Source organism: Gossypium hirsutum, chromosome A13, assembly GCF_007990345.1.
Source record: "Gossypium hirsutum isolate 1008001.06 chromosome A13, Gossypium_hirsutum_v2.1, whole genome shotgun sequence".
NCBI classification, from domain to species: domain Eukaryota; kingdom Viridiplantae; phylum Streptophyta; class Magnoliopsida; order Malvales; family Malvaceae; genus Gossypium; species Gossypium hirsutum.
Window position 1 is genome coordinate 84,858,426 of NC_053436.1, and position 8,234 is coordinate 84,866,659.

Sequence of the window (8,234 nt, forward strand, 5' to 3'; positions counted from 1 at the left end):
CTCCGAGCTCTTAACACTACAAAACAGGGAAAAAGGAAACGGGGTAAGCACTTCGTGCTTAGTAAGCTCATGTAACAAGAATTATACTTACCTAATATTTTCAATACAATACAATAAACATTCATATATCCATTCAATGCATTATTACCCTAATATATCCATTCAAAGCAGTGCTAAAATGCAGCTTGGTACCCAAAGCTTCTTGCAATTTCTTCCAAAATCGTGAGGTGAATCTCGGATCTCTATCCGACATGATAGAAATAGGTACCCCGTGTAATCTCACAATCTGAGAAACGTACAATTCAGCTAGTTTATCTAATGAAAAATCCGTACGCACGGGGATAAAGTGAGCCGACTTAGTCAGTCTATCAACAACAACCCAAATCACATCCTTCTTACTTGCTGACAATGGCAGTCCGAACACAAGGTCCATTGTGACTCGATCCCATTTCCACTCGGGTATCATGATCGGCTGAAGTAATCCTGAAGGCACTTGATGTTCCGCTTTCACTTGTTGACATATTAAACATCTTGAAACAAAGTCGGAGATATCTTGTTTCATACCATGCCACCAAAACCGACGTTTCAAATCGTTGTACATTTTCGTACTCCCCGGGTGAATTGACATTCGGCTACAATGGGCTTCGTTCAGAATCATCGAAATGAGTTCTGAATTTCTTGGAACACACAACCGACTTCTGAACCTTAAACAATCGTCATCATCAATTTGAAATTCGGATTCCATATTCGGAACACATTCAGCCCGTTTTGCAACCAATTCATCGTCGACTTTCTGAGCTTCACGAATTTGATGAATCAATAATGGTTTGGCCTTTAATTCAGCTACTAACACATTGTCGGGTAGAACAGACAAGTGTACATTCATCGCTCGTAAAGCAAACAGTGATTTCCGGCTTAAGGCGTCCGCAACCACATTAGCCTTTCCCGGGTGATAGTCAATGACAAGCTCATAATCCTTTAACAACTCGAGCCAACGTCTTTGTCGCAGATTTAAGTCTCTTTGAGTCATCAAATATTTGAGACTTGTGTGATCCGAAAATACATGGCACTTTTCACCAAATAAGTAATGTCGCCATATTTTTAAAGCGAATACGATGGCAGCTAGTTCGAGATCATGGGTCGAATAATTTTTCTCATGTGGCTTTAATTGTCTCGACGCATAGGCCACAACTCGACCTTCTTGCATCAATACGCAACCTAACCCAAGTAGGGAGGCGTCACTATAGATGAAAAACTCTTTGCCTGATTCGGGCTGCACTAAAATTGGGGCTTCAGTCAAATAAGTTTTCAGTTGATCAAAACTTTTCTGACATTTTTCTGTCCATTCGAACTTAATATCTTTTTGAAGTAGCTTCGTCATGGGTGTGGTTATCATCGAGAAACCTTTTACAAACCGTCGGTAGTAACCGGCGAGTCCCAAAAAGCTCCGAACCTCAGTAATATTTCTCGGAGGCTTCCAGTTAAGTATGGCTGAAATTTTGTTCGGGTCAACTCGAATACCCGATGCGGATACCGCGTGGCCCAAGAAGCTAACCTCTCTTAACCAGAACTCACACTTACTGAACTTAGCATATAACTACTTATCCCGTAAAATTTGCAACACTAATCTCAGGTGCTCCGCATGTTCGGTCTCATCTCTTGAATAGATCAAGATGTCATCAATAAACACAACTACGAACCGATCCAAATACTGTCTGAAGATCCGATTCATCAAGTCCATAAATACCGCAGGGGCATTAGTGAGCCCAAACGGCATCACTATGAACTCGTAGTGGCCGTATCTCGTTCTGAAAGCAGTTTTGGGTATATCCGAATCGCGAATTTGCAATTGATAATAACCCGATCTCAAATCTATCTTTGAAAACACTGAAGCTCCCTTTAGTTGATCAAACAAATCATCAATACGCGGTAACAGATATTTATTCTTTATCGTCATTTTATTCAGCTGACGATAGTCAATGCACAACCTCATGGTTCCGTCCTTCTTTTTCACAAACAATACTGGTGCACCCCAAGGTGAGAAACTTGGTCGAGCGAAACCTCTATCCGTCAACTCTTGCAACTGAGCTTTCAATTCTTTTAACTCGGTTGGTGCCATACGATACGGAGCTATCGAAATTGGACAAAATAGAAATTTGACCAATTTCTAAGTTTATGGACAAAAATTGGACATGGATGGAATATTTGAAAGTTTAGTAAGGAAGGGCATTTTGGTCATTTGGATATTAAATGAAATAAAATGGGAAAAATAACACAAAAATGATCATCTTCTCCATAAGTTGCTGCTGAATTTTTCTCTCCACCATAGCTAGGGTTTCAACACTTTTAAGCCTTGATTGTAAGTGATTTCTATGCCCGTTTTTAATTTTTTTTACATTTTTGAAATCCTCGTAGCTCAGTTTACCTATTTCTACCAATATTTTGAGCTAGGGTTTATATTTAAAATTTTAACCATGGATAATATGTATGAATTTTGATGTTTTATGGTAGAATATGAAGTTTGAGATTGTGTTAAACAACTATTGCTAAGTGATTTTTCGTAAAAACGAGTAAAATGACATAATCGGTAAAAATACCTAATATTCATAAGTACATGTTAGAGTGTGAATTTGATGTTGCTATAGAAGGGAAAAATGATCAGCATGTCATAAAAAATAAGAAAATAATATGAGGTTTAATTTACGAGCCTTGGGGTAAAAGTGTAAATATGTGAAAGTTTAGGGGCAAAATGGTAATTTTACCAAAGTTCGTACTAGGGGCTGTTTTGATGAATGTGTGTATTAAATAAATTAATTTGGTATTATAGATCAAGAGAAAAGAGATTCGAGTCGAGATCGAGGGAAAAATAAAGTTTACGAGGAATAGGCTCGATATTGTATCGAGGTAAGTTCATATGTAAATAATGTAATATAACCGCTATTTTAAATCATTTAATGCTATTTATACGATATTATGATTGTTATCATGCAATTCTATGCTTTGTGGTCATTGTTGGACAACATGCAAAAATTTTATGAATTATGTGAAAAATGTGAAAGACTACCGAAGTATCGTCATTGGTATTCCAAGGAGAATGGTAAAGGAGTAAGAATGAGGAAAATCTCGTTGAACCTTATGAATAGATTAGGATATTTGGGCATCCGAACTCGTTGAGTTGAGTCCAAGTTCACTTATGGATGTGAACGTCCGAACTTGTTGAGTTGAGTCCGAGTTCGTGAAATGTAACTAGGCATCCGAACTCGTTGAGTTGAGTCCGAGTTCACTTATGGATGCGAATGCCTGAGCTCATTGAGTTGAGTCTGAGTTCGCTTATAGGCGGGTTACATGGTAGCTTGGCTACATATGTGGCACTTATGTGCAAACTTTCCATGTATCCGAGTTATATTCTGATGTGTTCAACGGGTAAAATTCTAGTGAAATGGAAGAATACTCAAGATGCAAGTGACGTATTGGTAAGTGTTGTGGAATGGGCACTTTGGATAGGTATGTACTTAACCCTCAGGTTGAGACTTGATACGACAACAATAATATGGTAAGATGATGAATGATGAGTAGAAATGTGATACATGTTTTGGTGATATTATGCCAATGTTGGTTGGTATAATTACTTTGTTAAGTTATTTGTTATTTGCATATGGACTTACTAAGCATCTATGCTTACTCCCTCCTTTTCATTTTTTATAGTTTTGACAAGTCAATTTGGAGATCGGGACGGTCGGAGGCACGCTCACACTATCACTGGACAATCACGGTATAATGACTTGAAATTTTTGGAAATATGGCATGTATAGCATTCCAATTATTTTGTGTGTATAATCTTACGGTATGGCCATGGATGGAATGGAAATGTTTGAGAATGATTAGCTATTGGAATGGCTAATCAAGTTTATATATGATAACATGTATGCTTTGTGTCTTAACTAAACCATGAAAATCCTTGGAAAGGTAAAATTTGCTACAAAACAGAATCAGACAGCAGCAGTGACATGAATTTCAAAAATCACTAAAAATAGTAGAAATGGAATTAAATGATGAATAAGTTATGGAATCGAATCTTGATAAGTCTATTTTCATATGGAAGAAACAAAATAGGTAAATGAGTTAAATTTTATTGAGATATTTAAGTTTTGGTAGAACAGGGTCAGAGGGATCTCTGAATCCCCTGTTCTGACTTTAAAAATTCACCATAAATTGTAAAAAACAATTAGGAGTTGTACATTACATGTATGAAATCCTTATTGAGTCTAGTTTCATGAGAAACAAACGGCATATTCATTGAAGCTTTTTACAGGGAGATATCTGATTCGTAATACACAGGGGTCAGAGTAGCCGAACCTTGAAATAGGGGAGACTTTAACTAATAAACTGTACTAATTGGCCTGACAAAAAATTCTAGAAAAATATTAGTAAGTAGATATATGAGTTTAGTTTCAAGGAAAATTTATGGAATTGGATTTTGAGTTTCATAACTCGAGATATGAAATTTTTAGCGACTATGATGCAGTTAGCCAGCTTGTCTGGAAATTCTAAAATAAATTGTTTGAGCTGTTTAATTAATGAATTAAGTCTGTTAACATCTTGTGCTTGACTCCGGCGACGGTCTCGGGTGCGGGGGCATTACAAAAATGATGAAATAAGTCGATTTATCGATAACTTCAGTTTTCCCCCGATCTAGATCCGAATTCCACTTTTCTTGATCAAAATATTTTCAAAATTAACTTATTTAATAATCTCTCTAGTCAATTTAATCCAAAACACACATTTAAGCACATTTACACATTTACCCATAATGTTTCACCATTTTTACAATTTAGTCCTTATTTCATACAATCATAAATTAATGAAATTCAAAATAAACCCATGCTAGCCAAATTACTATTATGCTCCTAGCAGTCCATATTCTTCATTTATTTCACATTTTAACTACGAAGTTTCAACATGTCTCAATTTAATCCCTATTTTGCATTTTCACTAAAAATCACTTAACAAAACTTGCATATTTCACAACAAACATTCATAATCTATCATTAAACATAAAAAAAACTCATGTATTCATCAATAGAATCATTCAAAATATTTAGCATTTTGCAAAATGGTCCCTGGGCTAGCTAGACCTAGTTGCAACGATATCAAAAACATAGAAATCATTAAAAATGGGACAAAAATGGACTTACAATTGAACTAGGAAGCTTGGCCGAATGTTTGAAGCTTTGTTAATGGCTTCCTTAGGTTAATTTCAGCTAGAAGATGGAGAAATAAGGATGATAATTTTCTTTCTTTTATTTTATTAACCTTTATTTACCAAATTACAAAATTAACCTTGTTCATAAAACATATAAATCACTTAATACTTGTCCATAATTTTCCACTCAAACTAATAATGGTAAAATTACCACATAAGGACCTTAAATTTAAGGTTATATAGCTATTAAACACCTTTAGCTAATAGAACTCAAGTTTTACGCTTTACGCGATTTAGTCCTTTTTATCAAATTGACCAATCAAACGGTAAATTTTCTTAACGAAAATTTCACACCATCATATTTTTATGTTTTAAACATTAAAATAATAATAAAATAAATATTTAAACTTTAGATTTATGGTCTCAAAACCACTGTTTCGATTTGACTAAAAATGGGCTGTTACAGGTAGGCCACCTAGAAATGCTGGAAATGTTACCAGTAATAGAGGTGTGACAAAGGACTCGACTATGAGATTTGAAGCGAGAGCACCTGCTAGAGCTTACACAATTTGCACATGCGAAGAGGTACCGTCACCCGATGTTATCATTGGTACATTCTCTCTTTAAGACACTAATGTGATTGCATTGATTGATCTAGTACCAGCTCATTCGTATATCTGTATGAATTTAGTGTTTAGTAAGAATTTTCCCGTTGAGTCTACTGAGTTTGTATTTAAAGTATCAAACCCCTTAGGCAAGTATGTGATAGTTGATAAAGTTTGCAAGAACTGTCCTTTAATGATTCGGGGTTACTGTTGTTCGGTTGATTTGATGCTTTTGCCATTTGATGAGTTCAACATAATTCTGGCTATGTATTGGTTGACTCTGTATGATGCCGGTGTGAATTGTAGATGAAAGATTATTGAATTGAAATGTTAGAATAGTGAAATCCTTTGAATTGAATCTGATGAATCGAGTGGGTTGCCAATTGTGATTTCGTCGATGTCAGCTCAGAAATGTGTGAAGAAAGGTTACGAAACTTACCTTGTATAGGTGTTGGATACAAAATTATCTAAATCAAAGATTGAATCAATGTCAATAGTCTGTGAGTTTTCGGATGTGTTTCCATAAGAATTATCGGGGTTACCACCGATCAGATAGGTTGAATTGACTATTGAGTTAGCACCTGGAACTTCTCTGATATCAATAGCTCCGTACAAAATGGCTCCAATAGAATTGAAAGAGTTGAAGTCTCAGTTGCAAGAGTTAACAAATAGAGGTTTTGTACGACCTAGTATTTCGCCCTGGGGTGTACCAGTATTGTTTGTAAAGAAGAAAGACGGGTCAATGAGAATGTGTTTGACTATCGACAGTTCAACAAGGTTACAATAAAGAACAAGTATCTGTTGTCGAGAATAGATGATTTGTTTGATCAGTTGAAAGGGGCAAAAATGTTTTCAAAGATTGATCTACAGTCTAGTTATTATCAATTGCGAGTTAAAGATTCAGATGTGCTAAAAATTACATTAAGAACAAGGTACAGACATTATGAATTTCTTGTTATGCCTTTCGGATTGACTAATTCTCTTGTAGTTTTTATGGATTTGATAAATCAGATTTTTAGACCATATTTAGACAGATTCATTGTTGTATTCATTGACTACATTCTAATCTATTCACGCGATAAGTCAGAGCATGTCGAACATTTGAGAATTGTGCTTCAAACTTTGAGAGATAAGCAAATGTTTGCTAAATTCAGCAAATGTGAATTCTGGCATCAAGAAGTCAGATTTTTGGGACATATTGTTTTAGCTGAAGGCATACGAGTTGACCTGAGCAAGATTTCTACAGTTGTTGACTGGAAACCACCAAAGAATGTATCTGAAATTAGATGTTTTCTAGGGTTAGCTGGTTATTATAGATGTTTTGTAAAAGGATTCTCGATGATTGCTACACCGATGACCAAATTTCTACAGAAAGATGTGAAATTCGAGTGGTCCAAGAAATGTCAACAGAGTTTTGATCAATTGAAAGCATTGTTAATTGAGGCACCGGTGTTGGTTCACCCTGAGTCAGGTAAAGAATTTGTGATTTATAGTGACGCGTCATTGAACAGTTTGGGTTGCGTTTTGATGCAAGAAGGAAAAGTTAATAGCTTATGCCTCTAGACAGTTGAAGCCGCATGAAAAGAACTATCCGACTCATGATTTAGAATTGGCCGCTATTGGTTTCACATTGAAAATTTGGCGACATCACTTGTAAGGTGAAAAGTGTCATATCTTTACTAACCACAAAAGTTTGAAGTATATAATGACTCAGAAAGATCTAAATCTACGACAACGGAGATAGCTCGAGCTATTAAAAGATTATGAGTTAATAATTAATTATTATCCCGGGAAAGCAAATATAGCCGCAGATGCTTTAAGTAAAAAATCTTTATTTGCTATGTGGGCAATGAATTCACTGTTAACCTTGTCTGGTGATGGTTCGATTTTAGCTTAGTTAAAAGCTAAAGCGGTTGATGGTCGTTAAACTAACTAAAAATTCGACTAAGGCAAGCGCACCTATCAAACAGTAGTATAATTGTGATGAGACCGAAAGTATCATATCCACAAGGACTAAAAGTACTAGTAATTGCAAATTTTTTATTATCTAACCTAAGAATTAAAGGGATGTTTTTAAACTAATATTAACTATTTAATTAACTAAGAACACGACAGAGGTAAAAGTTGGAAAATACTGATTGAAAACTGATGGAAAAGACAATACCCAAGGAAGAATCCACCTAGACTTCATTTATTACTTCTGAATTAGACGATTTATTCACTTGACTTAATCCATAGAAATCTCTGATTTATGTTAATATCTCTCTTGAGACTAAAAACAACTAACTCTAGGTTGATTAATTGAAATATCTTCCTAATTAAAACCCCTATTGGTGCATTAACTCGATCTATGGATTCCTTTATTAGATTTGACTCTAATCCAACATATTTATGTCGTTCTATCTCTAAGATTGCATGCAACTCCG